Below are 20,546 nucleotides of genomic sequence, written 5' to 3' on the forward strand. Positions count from 1 at the left end.
TAGCTAAATGTACCAAAACTTCATTTTGGGGATGTCTTCAAATTGAAAAATGCTTCATAAATAACTTAAATTATATACTTATCTTATTTGCAAAATGCAAAACATTTTTAGGGTTAGTCTGTTGTAATTGTGATAAGCTTTATTTGAAACAATAAAACAACAGAATCCCCATTTACATAGCTTGAAAAATATGTGTGTGCATCATTAAATAGTAAAGTTAAAAAGTAAAACAAAGCAAGCAATTGATAAACCAATTGAGCGTTTTCTTTGTGAAAACATTGACCCTACTCTCCACTGTTTACACAGTAGAAATCTAAAGTGTAATGGCTAAATATACAATAATAATATATGCAGAGAAAATATTGACCCTTTACAGTTCCTCAGGAATTTCTGTAAAAATGTGCAAACTGCACATGCTTAAAGACCTCCAAGGACATTGAAAATTAAAAGATATTACCAAGCACACATCAAACCCAAGGCCATAGCAAATTTTGCACGTCTCAAAGAATGATTACAATTTCCTCAAAAAATAAATGTAGCCCATGCATGCAATCCACACTGCACTGTTTACCTTAGGGAGATGCACATCATTTTCCAGAAGCATAAAAAAGTGCTTGCGTCTGAATAACATCTGAATAACATCTCAACTTCAGATCCTCAAAACAAAACAACACAAGCAGAACTGAGCAGGATTGGGGCTTCTGGGAACTCTCTCTGCATCAGAACAGGCGACGCAAACAACAGCCCAGAAATAGCCCTTGCAAAACAGCACAGTTTGTAGTGCTAAAATAATGATTACAGTACAAAGAGGATTACATGCAGAGGAAGCAGTTACGCACTATTTTCAGAATCTCCAAAGTGGCCTGAATTAGCACACTAGGAAATAAAAAAGTTTCATCGGTGTGCATTTCTTAACGCACACGCACAATTTCACACCAACTGCTATTGTAATGCACAATACTTTTATTGCGTTCCTGGAGATCAGCAGTTACAGAAATACTCAAACCAGCCCATCTGGCACCAACAATCATGTCACGGTCAAAATCACTGAGATCAAATTTTTTCCCCATTCTGATGGTTAAAGTGAACATTAACTGAAGCTCCTGACCCATATCTGCATGAATTTATGCTGCCACATGATTGGCTGATTAGATAATCGCATGGATAATTGTTGGTGCCAGACAGGCTGGTTTGAGTATTTCTGTAACTGCTGATCTCCTGGTATTTTCACACACAACAGTCTCTCGAATTTACTCAGAATGGTGCCAAAAAAAAAAAAAAAAATCATCCAGTGAGCGGCAGTTCTGTAGATGGAAACGCCTTGTTGATGAGAGAGGTCAAAGTCTATGGTAACTCAGATAACTCTGTACATTTTGGTAAGAAGAATAGCATCTCAGAATGCGGGTTGGCGTTGTTTTGGCGGGGAACCTACACAATATTAGGCAGGTGGTTTTAATGTTGTGGCTGATGGGTGTATAACATTATATTTCAATAGGAAACACATCAACACAAACGAAAACTGTGTGCATCATCTGATTTCATGGTGTCTTTCACATTGGTATACATCTTAATAACACAACCAGAGCCATCTTGAATGTCTCTATTCTTCCACAGGGGCCATTAAATACACAATGGATCTTGTGTGATGTTTTCCATACAAAATGAACATCTATAAGAATTATGACTTTCCTTTGTGGTCTCATCTTACAAGAAGATAATGAATCTCCCTTGGTTTGAGGAATTCCTTGACGCAATAATAGACAGGAAGCAGAGGGAGGAAACTTTGCTTGAACACTTTATCATTATTACGAGCCTTGATAGTAATGGTTTCAAAATTAGCTTTCTGATTCTCTGCTTTTGTTCTTTTACTTTTAAATACCTTGTGCTCTCTCTCTCCATCTCCTTTCCTTTTATTTTTGACAATGCTCATCATTTCAAAGGTCATCTAGTATAAACTCTAATGTCCTTTCATTTTAGGGCTGATTTAGATGTTGGCCATGCAGTCTATGCTGTATGCACACTTTATATAGTCCAAACACTATAGCATCAATCCTCTGTAACCTATATTACATATGCAATTCACATATCTAAAACCCAGTGCTTGCACTGTAGATCATCCTCTATAATCTTCAGATTATATAACAAATATTCAAAATATACTACTTAACTACTTTTTTTACTACTTTGTAACCTATTTACAAGATGATATATGATACTTATTATATGTTGATCCAAGCAGTTTTCAATATTTTAGGCCCTTCCTGGAAAAATGTTTATGGAGAAAATAATTAAGAACATCCGTTAGGGCTATTAGGTACAAGGGCCATGTTAATCCCATAAACTACTAGGCCAGGTGCCACTCCTTGGATTACGCCTTTCTATGCCAGGTCTTTATGCTAAAAATAATTTGTACGTGGTCAGTGGCTCTGTGTGTGTCTTTTGAGTATGAGTGAATGTCAGAAAAGGAGACGAAGCCTCCAAATAAATCTCCCACGGCGACGGCTGGTCAGATGGAACATCCCTGGAATTCTTTGCGTCAGGCATGACTGGTAATCTAGTCCTGGGGGCATCTGACACGTTCAGATTACTTCTGTGTAACAAAACTGCTTTCAGATTCATCAAGGCTCCATAATGCTTGTTTTTGTTTATTTAATCGGGTACTGGCAAGTACCTCCAAGTCCATGTCTCACCAAGTCATACTCTGAACATGTTACGTACCTGTGGGAGGAACTAAACTAGAAGTCTATATCCTCACCTGACCTTGAGCAGAGACATGCTCACAGTTTAACAATAGTGATTTTTTTTTTCTGGTCTTAATGGGCCAGTAATTTAGTTGTACTTGCCCTGCCAACGTTTTTATTGAACCCACCACAAGTTTTTTTTTTTTTTTAAGCCATTTTTATGCTAGAACGTTTCATTGAATGTTTCTTCAAAAAAAAGAGAGTGAGAGTTCAAATGGTCAGGATGTTATCTCCAAACAACATGCGCTTTCAAACGCTATAGCTGTTCAATGAGACCAGTGCAAGTGTTTACTGCCTAGTTGACTACCACCATATCTCTGTTGTTGCTGGAATGATGTTTATGCATTGATATCATAGAAAATCCCTGTAGAAACTCAACGGGTGAAGTTTACTTGAATTTCTGATCTCTGCAGAGAGAATATAACCATTCTGGGCCATTGTTTTATATTTACAATGCTGGAATGCCTCTGGTAGCGCCAGCCAGCTTTTAGCAAACCTCACACAGATTGGGCTGGTTTAATGCACTGCCACCGAGCATACCAGAGGGTTTTTTATCTGCCCTTTACAAGCAGCGCGTTGAAATGCTAATGGTCAGTTTATTTTAGGAAGAACTATTATTCCATTATTCTTTTGTCAAGGGTTGATTAATCCGAGGTATAATTTTGGGAGATTTGAGGTATCATTCATGTCTGTAGTACAAACGGTGCGGTGAGTTGCATGCCAAAAATTTAATACTTAGCATTAGGGTTTTTTAAGAAAGCCTTAGCAAGCACCACTAAATAAAAATTGCTAACTCGAATGAAGTCTAACTAAATCCTACTAAATTCTAAAAAAAAGGTTTTAAATCACATAATTTATATTAAATCATAATTCTCATAAAATTCTGACCTTGAGACTGCTGTCTGGATTAAGGGCTAAACACAAACAAAGGGCCATATCCTGCAGAGGTTTGCTTTTTCTGCTCTGTTTGAACCAGGACAGAGGCATTTGGCAAAATTGTCCAGGGAAGAAATCAGTGGTTAATGAATTGACCTCCACTTGTCTAGACAAAGCATTATCCCCTGTGGCTCAGTGCGATGCCCACTGTAGCATGCTATCAGGGGGGAGGAAGCACAGAAGACCAATGAGGTTTTCTCCTTTACTCTCCAATCTCCAAAAACATCTTTAAAATATTGCTTTTTGTACTTTACTATCCCCATTACCTGCCTTTCTATGAGACCTGCTCTTTTGTTAGCTCTCTGGGTTTTGTTTCTCCTGATCTGGAATGATCTTTTCCAGCTCCCATCCTCCTTTAATTTTGCCACTTTATCCTTTCTACCGTCTCCTGACACTCTTGCAATCAAACAATCACTCTGGTGAAATCGCCTTGCACAACATCTCTTTTCTTGCTGTCTTGTCCTTTTTTCCCCTTTCCTTTTTCAGTTTTAATGTGTTTTATTTACATAACAAATAATTGTGGTTGTTTGGTGTGTGTATCCTGGATGCTTCAACCTTCAGAAACCTCAAAGAAAATGCACGCCGGGAAAAATAATAACTTTTCATCGATTGCCTATACATGATCATGAGCGATTGAAGCTCTGGCTTATCGCGCTGAACCTGGATATCAGTACACCCCTACATTCTCTCATATATTGGAGGGTGTTCAGTGAATATTTTACCCCTGAGGATTTCAGACCATCGAAAGAAACAAAGGGTCGATATCTGAATTCATCGGCTGTGCCCGTGCTGTTTTTCCAGCGAACTCAGGTATGTGTGAAAACTTTGTCATTGTCACGCCTCCCTCGGGCTCTGCACTTCATCGCCTGATTTCTAACTCACTGCACCTGCACTCAATTCACTCACTCATCACTGCCTGCATAAATAACTCACCTTCATGCCACTTCACTGTCAAGTCTCACACAAAGGACAGTTGGTTTCACTAACTACAAATTGTGTGGCTTGAATTCCTGAAAGTCATACAGCCTATATATTTCTGCTAAAGAAAAAGCACAAGTAGATAACACAACGGCATTGCTCCGAAATAAAGGATGGTTATTTACTGCAGTAAAGGTTTTTTTTTTTTATTATTATTTGGAAATTATTATTTTTTTTATTTTATATTGTTTTGAAATTATTTTGGACTGTTTTGGTTTGTTAACGGCGCTTGGTCTGTGCTCTGTGCAAGTTTCTCGTGACACGCTTCCTGCCACCTTCACGTGACACGTGACCTTACCAACGAGCTTACGTCATCCCTCTCATGAGTGCGCATCACAGAGATGTATGGAAGCGAACATTTGTAGTTAAAAAGTATATAAGTATTGTTTTGTTTCTAAAAATAATCAATCGTTTGGGATTATTTTGATGCACCCTACATATACATTTTGGACCGTCAAAAAATGGAGTACATTCACTTGCAATGTTTAAAGGAGGAGACCTGAAATGAAATCCTAAAAGTCTTAAATTCTGTTTTGATGAAGACAGAAACTCAGATATATCTTGGATGGCCTGAGGGTGAGTAAATTATAAGCAAATTTTCATTTTTGGGTGAACTATTCCTTTAAACATCTTTACAGCTAAAATAATACATGTGTTTTACAGAATAATTAATGTGCTTTTATAAAATTATATGCTTCATATTCCTGCTTTTAAACCCTCCAAAAATTGGCCACATTTGCTTTAATTGTAAGTGCCTCACTGAAACCTCAATTTTTGATTTTTGTTTTAATAAAATTAATTTATGCGGTTATCAACATTATCCCACAAATGCTGCCGATTGAGCTTAATTTGTATTGAACCCGTAATATACCTTTTCAGAACAGCAATTCACTGGTTTGAGCCAATTACAATGTCCTGCTTAAAGGGAAACGGAATCATTAGAAAAAGAAAAAAAAAAAACGATTCCTGTAATAGAGTAGACTCCAATACTAGGGCTTGTCTCAGTCGAGGAATCCACTTTTTGGAGTTGACTCCCCATCACTTCAAAATACCATATACTCAATGGTTCTTCACAGCACCTTAGATTTATAAAAGAACCCATTTCTAATCAAGAACCATGTTTTCGCCGTTTAGTGTTATTGAGATGACCATGTGGTTCTTTGGAGATTAGAAACATTCTGGATTCTAAATTTTAGTCGCTATGCATCTTAATGAGCTACATTTCAATAGATGCGAGTGAGACTTGAGCTACAGTGGAACCATAATATTTTTTTTTTAATAATAATAAAACTCTCCCCTCAATCCATTACTCCCTAACCTCTTCTATTATCCACCCCGTTCTCTCTCTCTCTGTCTCGTCTAATAAAACCAAGTCGTTCCAGGGAGAGCGAGAACAGGAAACCTTTGGCTATTGTCTCTACTCATAACACGGTGTATCGCTCACCTCCAGAACAGAGCAGGGCCAGTGCACTTCAGAGAGCTCGGAGCGGCTGGGAGCACACACTTCGTGCAGTGTGTGTGAAGATAGGGAGAGTGCCAGCAGGAAACGAGACACATAGCTTGCAGGAGCATTACTTAGGCTGTTTATTTCTCTGCCTGGATGTGTCGTCTAGTTTGCATGTTGAGCTTACGGTCTTGCACAACTCCTCAAACCAAAGACCTTCAGAAAAAGAGGGAGAGATGGAGATAGAGAGATTGTGTGTGTGTGTGTGTGTGTATGCTGCAGGATATTGACCACCCAGTTCTCATTTAGAAATCACATGCCAATCTATTTATGGAACGAAACACAGAGGCAGCTACAAAGAATATACTTGCACAGGCACAACATAAATAAAGCATTATCACTTAGCACTAATGTTTAACTATGACTGCCATAACTGTTGTGCATGAATCACACACATGTGTGCATGCAAACCTGTTTGAAAATAATCCATTTTAATAGTGGAGCAGAAATTACACACTTAAGCTCTAAGTTTCCTGAGCTATAAAATATCAACCTCTGAGCAATACATTTTTTCTCTGGGATACACAGATACAGTATATAGATAGAGCAAAATGAAGAGGAATATGGATGTACACGTGCATGTTATTTCCGAACCTGACCCATTAGTGCGGTGCTTGTGTGGTATTTGGAGACAGCTCAGTCTTAGTGTTAGTGCACCAAGCGGGCAGAGCAGCTGGGGCGGGAGAAGCTAAAGTCATTGACATGTTTTAACGGCCCGAGAAAAAGACAAACAAACAACACACACAACATCGCCATTGGTTTTATGACTGCTACAAACAGCCTGTTACCGACTGCTTACCAAGTCTGTGTGTGAGTGGACATGTGTGTGTTAGAGAAGAGAGGAAACCATATGTTTAGGAGGGGATATTGATGGCATATGGAGAAAACATCACGGAAGGGTGGGAGATAACGTCTTGGTTACTGTCGTAACCTCCGTTCCCTGATGGAGGGAATGAGACGTTGTGTCGATGTAGTGACACTAGGGGTCGCTCTTGAGAGCCCCGAACACCTCTATTCTTTTGAGAAAAGGCCAATGAGAATTGGCGAGTGGAATTTGCATGCCACTCCCCCGGACATACGGGTATAAAAGGAGAAGGAATGCCCACTCTCATTCAGGTTTTGTGCTGAGGAGCCGAGACAAGGTCCGGCCATTTCAGCGGCTAGTACAGCGTTGTGGCAAGAGGGACACAACGTCTCGTACCCTCCATCAGGGAATGGAGGTTACGACAGTAACCAAGACATTCCCCTTCTGTCACTCACTCGACGTTGTGTCGATGTAGTGACACTAGAGGTCCCTATAGAAAAACACCACAACAGGTGAACCATGTCACGTGAACTGCTGATGCAGGGGCAGAGAGAGCCCTGCCCAAGGGAGATGCGGGTCTGCCAACAGGGAGACCGTACCGTGGAAAATACATCACAGGGGGTTACCTGAGTAATCGGCACCTGTGGAGCACCTATCCCAGTACAGGGCATATTAGTACCCGTAGTGGGTCTGGCTGCAAACTCCTCCGCCAAATTCGTGAGCCACGGGGATAGGGAGGAAGGACATTCAGGGTCCACGACTTCGTGAACTCGACTGGGGGTGAAAGCGCACGCTTTCGCCTCAGGAAAGGGGAAAGGTGCTATACGCAAGCGATACACCCGGCCAGTTGTTCCGTATTACCAAACTCTACCTGTTCGTACCTGACAAAACACGGGATGAAACCGGCTCAACCCGGAGATTGTAAAATCTCGCAAATGTATTGGGTGTAGCCCAGCCTGCTGCTCTGTAGATGTCTGATAGAGAGGTGCCATGGGCCAGTGCCCACGAGGATGCCACACTCCTAGTAGAGTGTGTTCGTATTCACAAAGGGGCGGGCACGGCCTGGGCCTGGTATGGTTCACTCGCCAATTCTCATTGGCCTTTTGTCAAAAGAATAGAGGTGTTCGGGGCTCTCAAGAGCAACCCCTAGTGTCACTACATCGATACAACGTTGAGTGAGTGACAGATGGGGAATTGCATTTATCAAGTTTATTCGGTTTAAGGGCATCACAAGGGAACGCTTATGGAAATTTACCAAAGTTCAAGGTCCTTTTTGGAGCTCGACACACCGGTCCAAAAGGGTGTGGTCCATGAGGGTGAGTAAATGACAGAATTTTCCATTTTCTGTGACCTATCCCTTTAAGAGTACAGGGACCAAGCCACTTCAAGACCTCACAGTAGCGATTTCAATGCTTCTGTAGCAGCAGACTCTGTCTGCACTCCAAGAGCATTTAAGCTAAAAAGAGTGCCATTCAGGTACAAGCACCCGATAAGAAGAAACTTGTACAGTCCTGTTATCACACTACTACAGCAAGAGAGGACACCATATCGATACAGTCCTGCAGCCACCCACTAAACTACAGAATTCTCAATGAAATACAACTACTGCTAATAAAGGCAATTGTGACAAGGTGAATTTATTATGCATTAATTAAGTTGATTTAAAGGTTTGTTTTATTTTATTTGACACTCTTGGTTGGAATCTCTGAGGTATATTAGCAAACCATGAGCTATTTGCTCATCTGTCTCTATAAGTGTGTCGGTGTGCTTGCGAAAGTATGTTTTGCAGGTTTTTGCTACGCTGTTAGCACTTCAAAGGAAAGGACCTGAGCTACATGCTAGACTTTAACCACAGAGCCAAGCCAGGCACAGATGAAACAAAATTCAGTCACCAAGAGTGCACACATAAACACATGGCATGAATAGACAACACACACACGCACAGAGCACATCCTGCAGTTGTGACACTCAGGATAAATGTGGCATATAGAGGCGCCCCATTGACTAAAGTTATTTTACATGTGGTACCTCACAATGCCAAGAATCTACAGTATATGTTATTGTTTAAATTTTCCACAATAATACTTTTGGGAAAAAAGAGACTGACCACCACTCAGAGCAAGGGTGCGAGAATATAGAAACTGCGGCATTAGGTTAACATTTGCTAAATTTTTTTTTAGACTACAACGCATACTCAGAACGATCCAAGAAAAGAAGTCAATAATTGTTTTATTTGTATGCCAGTGTGCGTCCTCAGTACAACTCAACTGCAAGGGCTTGTGAAATGACAAACAATTTGAAAAAAAAAAAAGAAAAAAAATGAACCAAGGTATGCTATTCCCTTTGACTCCATGATGAAGTAATGCAGAAATTTCAGCACTTGTTGCACCGAGAACAAAAGTCCAACAAAAATGAACAAGAAGCAACCAAGTAAGAGATTGTAATATATCAGTTTTAAATTGCAATGAAAAGAAAGTTCTATCAAAGTGAAATAAAAATACAGTTGCATGGTTCCACTGTACCTAATGTATGAGTCTTAAACAAAAGGCTCTAAAATTCACCAGTTAATCAACCTCCTGTTTCCTTAGTGTAACTTAAGGAATTCTGAACATCTGTCAGTCGCTGGTTCAGTTTGTTCTTTCTGTCAAGTGTAATCTTTACACAAATGACTGTTCTGGAGAATACCACACAGAGATAAACAGACACGACTAATATGCCAAAGTTCTCACAGGGGAACTCTTCAGGATACATTATGACCGCTTCTTCCTGCACATACATCACAGTAAAGACTGTGTGTATGTCAGTGAATGTGTGTGTTTGTGTATGTGGTCGACCTTTATAACCCTACGGCAGCTTGGAATGATGTGAAGGCCTTAAGACTCTTAAAGGGGACACGTCATGGAAAATGGGATTTTACTTCCTCTGTTGACATAAAAAATGTGATGAGGACACAGTACACCCAGACTATATATTTTTAACTCATGAAAGTTGCAAAAACAGGGACATTCAGAAATAGTCACAGTTATGAAGTCACAATCAACCAAACCAAATATTCTTCTAAATATGATAGAAGTCTTAAAGGTGCAGTAGCAAAAAAACAGTCTGTTTATTTCTGAGGGTCAGAAAGAAGGTTGGAAAATGGTCATGTAAAACTAAATAATGAGTGATGACTCAAGAGACAAAAATAAAAAAAAATAATGTTTTTGCTGCAACAAACCTTGACTAACAAATTAAGGCTTGAGGGGGGAAATTGGTAGAATATGTCCCCTTTAAAGAAAGGGTTAGGTTCACCTAAATTGGCAAATTGTGTTATCATTTACTCACCCACATGTTGTTCAAACACAAAGGCTTTGTTCACACTGCAGGGAAATTTTTTAAACTGACTGTTCAAACTGCAGGTTAATTGTGGACAGATCAGATTTTTTTCCCCGTTCAGACTGCAGTCGCTTTGCTAGCACGTCCACATTAATTATTACAGTAACGATGCAAACTTGTGTATGTTCACCATGAGTGTTGAGCAATGAATGTTTTGCCATTGTTTATATTTTTCATGAGGGCAGTATCCAAATATTAACACATTCATAATAGATAACAGCATAAAAATGGAAGAGATGGCATATACAATGTTTGTAGCTAGTTGCTACTGGGGTTTACAACTGTCCTGTTTTAGCTGTGACATCCTGTATTTTGGTTGAAATTATGATGTCCTGTATATTAGCAGGCAGCAGACAGTCACGTATTGAAGGCTTTGTGTCATGTATTAAAACATAAATGGGTCGGACAGCGAGATTCTTGAAGAGGACCCCTGTCCTGTATTAAAGAGCTCAAAATGCTCAAGCGTCCAACTCAGGCATGTTCAATACCTTATCGCGTTGTGGTGGCTCGTAGCCGTTGTGTGTTAGTGTATCTCTTTGGGTGGGTAAAGCCAGTGTCTGTATTATTCTAAAAGAGGTTTGGACTACTTTGACTGTCCTGTAACATATAAATGACATATGGGTACATTCCATTCAGAAGAGATCGTCCCTTCATAGATTTTACCTTCCAGTGTTGGAGGGCTGAAAGGTGCAATACAAATTCTGAACAAATTTTCAAGCTTTTTATTCTCATGGTCATCATTATTTGTTTTCCCTTCGAAGTGCACTGTGAAGGCATCATTTTAGCCATTTGGAACGCAGTATATGTCTTCTTGTCACAACGACTGACGTAACAACCATTTACACACAAGAACGACGAAATAAACACATGAAATCTGATCTGACCATTCGGACCATTCAAAAAATCTGATTTTAATCAGATTCCAAACCACCTAAGCTATGTTCAGACTGTCAGTTCAAATCCAATTTTTTGTATATTCGATCAGAATCCAATCCTCATGATTGACTGTCCGCACTGTGTATCGCAACTGATCAGATTCGATTTGTGTGTCCCATGGCTATCTTCATTTTCTGGCATATCTGCATTGGTTGCTATAGCAATGATGTTGTGTCAGTAAGCAAAAAAACAACATGGAGGGGAATGGAATAGTGATTTTAGCTTATAACATGGCAATGTGTAGCTGCGGTGCTGGAATATGCTTTATGCGGCAATGACAGAGACGGATCAGGCTGGCATGCGGCACTTTATTTCATGCTGCTGTCTCTGCCAGTATCATAGTTCAAAGAAGTGTGTGGTCCAGACAGACTAGCAGTGACTGGTTGACTCGTGTGGTAGCCACCTTTGAAGAAACGATGTGACTGTCGAACTTCAGAATGCGCGCGAGAAGATTCCATTAATAATATTCTCAGCTTATTTCAGCCACCACTGCCAGCATATTTCCTGTAGCAATATGGGTTTGTTCACACTGCAGGAAAAATATGATTTTTCCTTAAATCCGAAATTCCTTAAATTCAAACTGCATTTTATATGTGGCCAGATCAGATTTTTTCTGTTCAGACTACATTCGCTTTTGCTATCACGTCCACATTAGTTGTCATGGTAACGCAGCAAACTTGCATATATTCACCATGCATGAGATTTTAGGGATGGATGTTTTACCATTGATGTATCCAAATATGAAAATTTTTCAATGACAACGGCTTGAAAATGGTAGAGGTGGTATATGCAATGTTTGTAGTGGGGACGTCCTGTATTTTGGCTGAAAGTACGATGTCCCATACGATGTCCCAGCCTTTTATCTTGGGGTCCTGAATTTTAGCAGAGAGCAAAACATCCTGCATTGAAGGCTTTGTGTCCCGTATTAAATCACAAATAGGTCGAAGGGTGAGACAAGGACACTTGTCCTGTGATGAAACGCTCAAAATGCTCAAGCGTCCCGTATCTGCGTGACATTCAATACTTTATCATATTGTGATTTCTCGCAATGGTTTGGGTTACTGCACCTTAGCGCATCTTTTTGGGTAAGTTAAGCCAATGTCTTTGTTATTATGAGAGGTTTGCAGTGCTTTGTGTGCCCCGTAACATGTAAATGACATATGGGTGTGATTCATTCAGAAGTAATGATCTCTAAGCCCTGTTTACCTTCCACTGTGAGAGTTTTGTAGTGCTGAAATGTATAATAAAAGAGGCTGAACTCACTTTTGAAGTAATTTTTATTGACAATTATGTTTGTAATGATCCTACTGCAGGGCCGTCATTATTGTATTAAATTTGAAGTGCCTTGTGAAGGCATTAATTATGCCGTTCAGAGCGCAGTATGTTTTCTCACCGCAAAGCCTGACATATAACAACCGTCGTGCACAACAAATGATGAAAAAATCACTTGAAATCCGATCTGATCGTTCAGACTGAGACGCATTATGAAAAATCTGATTTTAACCTATGAATGTGGTTTGGATGAGGCTTGTAAAAATCAGATTTAATGTGTTTTTCTCCTGTTCAGACTACAAAAACCTAAACGGATTTGAGTGACAGCGTGAATGTAGCCTAGACGACGTATCACGTGACTTTACGTAGTGTGAAAAAGTGACAGTAAAAAGACACTTAAGATCTGATCAGAGAGGCCAGACTGAAATGGATTTCCATAAATGTGATTTGAATAGGACTTCAAACTACAGTACACATGAATGTAGCTTGAAACAGATTTGTAAAAATAAATTTCATGTGATTTTTTTTTGCCATTCAGACTTGCTAAATATTATCAGATTCCAATCGATTATGCACAAAAATCAGATTTGGACTGACAGTCTGAACACATCCTTACGAATATGGTTTGGATCAGGTTGTAAAAATCTGATTTTATGTTCTTCACCTGTTCAGACTACAAAGGGGGTATTTACACTTGGTCACTTCATGTGTTTTTTCTGATCGGATTGCTATTCGATTGAATAAGCACATTTCATTTATACTTGGCCACATCAATGTTTCTCCGCCAAACAGATATAAATACGATCTTCAATTGCTGCACTATATGTAAATAAAATTATTTAAAGTTATTTTCTGTTATTATGCTAATGCCGGGCAGCGAATTTAAATGATTTGATTTATTATTTGATTCCAAGTGACTTTGAACAGTGCGCGTGTCTGCGTGGGTACGCACTGTGTATTTTCCCTTTGGGGCTTGTCGTAGGTAAGATGCGCCACACAGCTGCACTCATTGTCAGTGTTTAGTTTCAGTTTTGTCAGCGATCTGCATCAAATCAATGAAGAAAAACCTTCTGTCTCTCCTACAATGTGCATCCATTTCTTAATTTGTTATTATGTATAGTGCCACTTGAGCCCTATGCAAATACCCAGTAACAGCTGTTAAATTTTACGTTTTCCCTATGCTGACGTATCGCTATTTGGGCGGCGTAAAGTCTACATATGTGGCTTGAGCAGCCAGATGCATTTACACTTGACCAAGTTTTGTCTGGAATGCATCTCAAACCACCTCAGGAGGTGATCGGATTTATATCCATCTCAAATCTGTCTTGGAGGGCATTTACACTTGGTCTTGTCATGATTGGATAGTAATCCGATCGGCAAAAATGCATGAAATGACCAAGTGTAAATACCCCCAAAAACCAAAACAGATTTGAGTCAGATTTTTTGAGTCAGCCAAAAAATCTGATTTTTTTCTGCCAGTGTGAACATAGACAAATGAAGATGTTTTTGCAGAATTTCCAAGATGTTCTTTTCCATACAATAAAAACAAATACTGACCAAGGGCTGTCAAGCTTAAAAAAAAATGACCATAAAAGTAGTTCATATAACTTATGCTCAATAGGGGTACGCACTCTTTTGGATAAATGGAGGAAGGTGGAGGGACACACGGGGTCACTCTTGGGAGCCCCAAACATCTCTGCTTTTTTTTTTAAAAAAGGCCAATGGGAATTGGCGAGTGGAATTTGCATGCCACTCCCCCGGACATACGGGTATAAAAGGAGCTAGTATGCAACCACTCATTCAGGTTTTGTGCTGAGGAGCCGAGACCAGGTCCCACCATTTCAGCGGGTATTTCAGTGCTGTGGCAAGAGGGACACAAAATCTCGTTCCCTCCATCAGGGGACGGAAGTTACGAAAGTAACCATGACGTTCCCTATCTGTCACTCACTCGACGTTGTGTCGACGTAGTGACACTAGGGGTCCCTATACAAAACACCACAACTAGCTGAACTGTGTTACCTGAACTGGCGGTGCGAGCAAGTATTTTGAGTGGAATATGTCACATGGTCTTACCGAGTCTTGTCGGAAGTATGTCATGTGGAAAGGTCCCATGGTAGGTCCTACCAGAAGGGGGAGGAGTTTCTACAAAGCATGGCGACCGGGGGCAGAGGGGCCTCTGCCCAAGGAAGACGCAGTTTACCGACAGGGAAACGATTTTGCGGAAGATATCACATGGGGTCGCCTTCGGGGAACCAGCACATGTGGAGCACCTACCTCAGTACAGGGTCTCATTAGCGCACGTACTGGGCCGGCAGCGAGTTTCTCCGCAAACTCAACTGCCAGAGGGCTAAGGAGGAAAGTCATCCAGGGATCACAGTCTGTAAACACGACTGGGAGTCAAGAGCGCACGTCTTCACCTCAAGGGAAGGGAAAGGCGCAACGCGCAAGTGGCACACCCGGCCAGCTGTCCTGGAACTTACCTGCTCATGCCTGCCAATACACGGGACGAGACCGGCTCAACCCGGAGATTGTAGAACCTCGCAAAGGTGTCGGGTGCTGCCCAGCCCACTGCTCTGCAAATGTCTGCCAAAGAGGCGCCACTGGCCAGGGCCCAGGAGGCCGCCACACTCCTGGTGTGGGCGTGTTTGTGCCACAGCTGGGCAGGTGCGGGGGTCCACCGCTGGAGCACCATACCTGCAAAAATGGGGCGGTGGATGGTGGTCGTGACGAAAGCCGTGCGCACCGGACAAGTGACCCAGGAAACAAGAAAACCACTCTTTTGTTGAACTTTTGGGTACCGTAGACACTTGGGCATGCAGCAAAAAATTAAACAAAGGATTCTCCTCCCGGCCCACCACCGGGGGATGGAGTGGTCTGCTCACCAGCTCCAGAGAAGCAGGTCTCCTCGCCCCTGGGTCGCCCGTCCCAGGGGCGCTTCGAAGCCTTCCTCGGGTTCTTAGTGGCCGGCTGTGAGACGGGTGGAGTCTGCTTCCTGCGTTGGGCTCCACGCTGGGGCCAGGCCACGGGGGCGGGCTGTGGCGGAGCCGGTGTTGTTGCTGCAGGAGGACGCCCTTGGCAACGAGCAGACGGGGTGCGGGGTCTTGAGCCGCGCTGGGGCAGGATGTGTTGTATGGCCTCCGTCTGCTTCTTCACTGCCGAGAACTGCTGGGCAAAGTCCTCGATGGTGTCGCCGAACAGGCCAACCTGGGAGATGGGGTGTCAAGGAACCGTGCCTTGTCAGCCTCTCGCATCTCAACCAAGTTGAGCCAAATGTGGCGCTCCTGGACCACCAGGGTGGACATCGCCTGCCCGAGAGACCGCGCCGTGACCTTCGTCGCCCAGAGAGCGAGGTCGGTCACTGAGCACAGTTCCTGCATCAATCCCGGGTCAGAACTACCTTTGTGCAGTTCTTTTAGCGCCTTGGCTTGGTGTACTTGCAGGAGAGCCATGGCATGCAGGGCGGAGGTGGCTTGTCCAGCGGCACTGTAGGCCCTAGTCGTCAGGGATGACGTAAACCTACAGGTCCTGGATGGGAGCTTTGGGCACCCACGCCAGGTGGCGGCGCTCTGCGGACACAAGTGCACCGCGAGTGCCTTATCCACCTGGGGGATCAACGAATACCCCCTGGATGCTCCACCATCGAGGGTAGTGAGGGCGGGGGAGCTGAAAGACCGGGACTGGGCAGTAAAAGGTGCCTCCCACGATCTTGTCAGCTCCTCATGCACTTCTGGAAAGAAAGGAATGGGGGCGGGGCATGGTTGTGGGCGCCCAGGAAACAATCGTCGAGCCACGAGGGTTCAGGGGAGAGTGGAGGGGCCGATGCTTGCAGCCGCCCGGGAAAGCATGTCCGTCATTTCCGCATCGGACTGGGACTGGGCGACCATTCCCGAAGGAGGAAGCCCAGTTGAAGCCTCTGCGTCCAACTGGACGTGCCCGCTCTCCGATGCTGCGCTCGATAACTCATCGTCTTCCCGGGCTCCGAACAAGAGTTCGAACTTGCCCTGAGACGAGCCGGCGGTATCGTCCATGCGCCCAACCAGGGCAAGCGAGCGTGCTGGGGAATGGGAGATCCATGGGGGGATACCCGGCAGAGGTGGTCCCATTGATGTCCCCAAATCGCCCCCAGTGCTAACCGGCACGGCCTCATACCCGTAGGTAGATGGACCGAGGCAGGGAGCCGCTGGGGTGGCTTGCTTTCTTACGAATGCAAGCCGCAACCGCAACGTTGCCATGGTCATGTTTTTTTTTTAGAATATACTCTTTTGTTATTCTGCCGAAGCACCCAGGGGTGTTCTCTGCACTCCACGGGTGCAGAGGGGGAGAAGCCGCTGAAATGCGCCGTAAAATCCAGCAGATGAGGTGAATGAACTTGCGGATGAATTCAGATTCAATGAATAGAACCGCTCGGCTCTGAAGAGAAAATCTGAATGAGTGGTTGCATACCAGCTCCTTTTATACCCGTATGTCCGAGGGAGTGTCATGCAAATCCACTCGCCAATTCCCATTGGCCTTTTTTTCAAAGAAGCAGAGGTGTTTTGGGCTCCCAAGAGTGACCCCTAGTGTCACTACATCGACAAAACGTCGAAGGAGTGACAGACAGGGAACATATTAATACCTCTGCAAAAGCCATAAAGTAGAAATAATCTGACTGCTGAGCAAGCTGACATTTTCTGTGGAGGAAGAATGAAATTACAGGCCTGGACAGAACAAAAGAACAAAACTGAAACACATACAGCACACACACACACACACACACACACACACAGAGAGAGAGCACAACAATAAGCAATCAGAGTCTGTCTAGGTAGATTAATTGGTTTTGGCTATAAAATGATGAATGAGTTTTTACATGGGCCACAAATTTCTATTCCCTTAAACTTTATAAAAGACAAATTAAATGATTAAAGCAAGAGCCATTCTGTTTTACCATGTTTTGTTTAATTAACTTAACCTAAAAATACACATACATATAGTGGTGAGCTTTTATGTCCCCTAATAAGCTAGCTAGCTAGGGTTAGTTTTCTTTCTATCTATCTATCTATCTATCTATCTATCTATCTATCTATCTATCTATCTATCTATCTATCTATCTATCTGTCTATCTATCTATCTGTCTGTCTGTCTATCTGTCTGTCTGTCTGTCTGTCTGTCTTATCTATCACTCTTTCTGTCTTATCTATCTATCTACCTATCTATCTTGTCTGTCTCTCTGTCTGTCTGTCTGAGAGGACACAGACACCCAAGATAGAATTCAAACAAAAGAATGTGTTCTGTCTCATACAGTATAATTTTCTTGTGTGGCATTTTGCATTTGTTATATGGGTGTCTCTGTACCACTGTGAAATCCATTACTGCTAATATGTATATCAAATGACAGGTTATGCAATTTATTTCATGCTCTGGCAAACACACGGAGAAGTACCCTTCCTGAGATTCTCAGATAGACAGACGGGCACATTTACAAGCATACATTAAAACAGATCTCTCCGGATCAGATCACACCAAAGTGTTAAGGAACCAGTTAGACTCGATCAGTCTTCCTAACAGCCAATGAGCAGGACGCAGAACTGTTTCCAAAACATGTTTGTTTATGAGCACTGGCTTGTGAAGAGCAGGGCTATAGAACAGGATCAGCATTCAATCTCTATAATTATGTATTTGCTCGGAAACCATTTCAACCAAATGGCCACTGCGGTCATTTAGATTCAAAGTGTTTAATTTACAAGGTAAAATAAAGTAAAAATCAATCTATAAATAATCAAAGCATGTTTTCTACACTGCTTTTAATGAACACAAAGATGAATGATTTTTTATTCATTTCATTTATATGAACCAATTGAAATATTTAATTGTGATTAATCGGATGGTTTTTCATAGTTAATCATGATTAATCACAGATTTAGAAAGGGCTGAAATTGGACTCTATATATACTTGTTTTCCAGTCAAAATGCATTTAGTTCCTTCTTACAAAAGAAATGAAAAAAAAAAAAAAAAGGTTATGAATTTTTTTTTTTATTTATGAACATTTTCCAAACAAAGCATTCCACAGTATGAATGCACTAAAAGAGCACCAATTCAACCAATTAAACGTTTCTAAAAGTCTAAGTGGTAGGTTGAAATATCTAGTCCTTGTATTTTGCATTTTCACTGCAATGGGCATTAAATCTCTTAAAGCCTCATCCTCCACAATATTAATCGTGGCTATCCACTTTGCTACAGCAATCATGTAGCCACATTTACATGATTTGCCGCTTTGAACTCCACATGAAAAGCGCTTGCAGAGAACGTCTTGTTTTGCTTTTAGCGCTGGCACTGTCCACATAATGATACTTCATCCGAATTGTTTGGAACGTGATGCTGTTAAATAATGGTCCTTCACTCCAACGGGTCGTGTAAATGCAGCTCATTACTAGTCTCATCTAGGTTTTTTTTTTACAAAACAATTCAGTCAAGAGGTCCTTTCTCCATTACTTGATTATTGACACAGAATTGCTGTTGTGTGTGTGTTTATGCTGTGTGCGTCAGTGTAATTGACTACGGACACAACAGAAAGGTTCCATCTTCCTCCAACCAGTGTTCAGCACTCACATGGAGCTGAATAAAATGTCAGAATCTAATGTGAAAATTGGTAAATGCGATAATCGTGATTAAGAACAATTAATGTGTTAAACATTCTAAATTAATCGCATGCTTAATGCGCAGATTTTGACAGCTTTAAGTTCTTTGTGATTTAAAATGACTTCAGTGAACATTTTTTAATGCAGATGCAAATGAATAATTGAATCAGAGTTATCAGTTGATTCGCTGAACTGACTCACGGAAATGAATTGAACTTAACTCTAATGCTACATTTAGCTATTGAAGTCTACATGAGAGATGCATTTTGAAAGTGTTTCACTGAGTACTCCATTGCCCTATTCTCAGTGTTGACGCTCGGTATCCACCCAGTTCTACATGTTGTAAGAGCTTCCAAGGTAGACAGAGCAAACAGAAGCATATTACAGTCACACGGACTGATCCATTACTGTAGAACCCTCAACCTCCATTCCCCTTGTGCTTGCTATGCCTCCTGTTCATGGTCATAAAGTTTGCAAGGTAAAAACAACAATCCCTGAAACGGCAAAGGCCATGCTTTCATAGCAAAAGGTCAGTACTTGGCCTTTCTTGGAGACAAAGCGAGAGACAGAGAAGGGGAGGAGAGAGAGATTTTCTAGGCTCCACTTGAGCGTACAGCTGCCCTGACCGGTCATGGGATATGCAGAGGGGAGGGCAGGCCTGTACGTGTCATTGATCATGATAGAGGGGAGGGCTTCTCACACACACAAAGGTTACAGACTACACACAACTACACCCTGCCAACAACCTACCAGCACCCTTTCAATTATTAACCTCTGAGATATCTGCCCTACAAGATGCACCCCAGCAGAAGATAGGATAGAAATGATGGAAGATACTGACTCTCTCGACACCCTCCCTTTCTCTGTCTGCCTATCTCTCCAGTATGTGTTAAATGATGGGTCAGTTCAGAAGGTGGTAAACGAGAGTGTACAGACTGAAATCCACAGCCTACTTCACGCACCAGTGAACGAAAGCCTATCTCTTATCTTCCCAAACTGTTGCAACCTTCACGGCACACCACAAATTTCTTCCAATTCAAAGAGAACGACAAATCAAAGAAGCCAAATGAAGCAAGAATAGATCCTTTATAAGTTAAGACAGGCTTAAACAAGTTCATTGTTGATATCAGGGCTGTGCTGGGTTGACTAGAACCTACTAGGAATACGTAAAGCTGTATATTTTCAAAACAGACTAGTCATTGGGTCATGTGTTTTTTTTTTAAAGATGATTTTAGTTTTTCTAATTGCTTTGGTACTATTTTCAGAAGCAAGTGGTACATTTTCAAAACTTTCAGTACTTATCTCACAACAGATCATCAAAAATGCATTTTTTCAAACATTTCAGCATATTTTCAATTATGTTAGTACAATACACAAAATC

At 41.7% G+C, this 20,546-nt stretch overlaps 1 protein-coding gene and 1 long non-coding RNA gene across 4 annotated transcripts in view; one reads left to right on the forward strand and one right to left on the reverse strand.

Moving 5' to 3' along the window:
- LOC127417294 (uncharacterized) overlaps positions 1-20,546 on the forward strand; it is a 511,839-nt gene that overhangs the window by 336,494 nt on the left and 154,799 nt on the right. The gene's annotated exons all lie outside the window — the stretch shown is intronic.
- LOC127417280 (homeodomain-interacting protein kinase 2-like) overlaps positions 1-20,546 on the reverse strand; it is a 140,748-nt gene that overhangs the window by 98,328 nt on the left and 21,874 nt on the right. Inside the window, exon 2 of one of the 3 annotated variants that reach the window (XM_051657180.1) lies at positions 6,100-6,315. The exons of 1 other annotated variant lie outside the window; for it this stretch is intronic. The gene's annotated coding sequence lies outside the window, so the exon portion shown is untranslated. Of the gene's footprint in view, positions 1-571; positions 684-6,099; positions 6,316-20,546 lie in introns of those variants that run through there. One more of the 3 variants, XM_051657181.1, reaches the window with a different exon arrangement.

Source organism: Myxocyprinus asiaticus, chromosome 26 (genome assembly GCF_019703515.2).
Source record: "Myxocyprinus asiaticus isolate MX2 ecotype Aquarium Trade chromosome 26, UBuf_Myxa_2, whole genome shotgun sequence".
In the NCBI taxonomy this organism is placed as follows: domain Eukaryota; kingdom Metazoa; phylum Chordata; class Actinopteri; order Cypriniformes; family Catostomidae; genus Myxocyprinus; species Myxocyprinus asiaticus.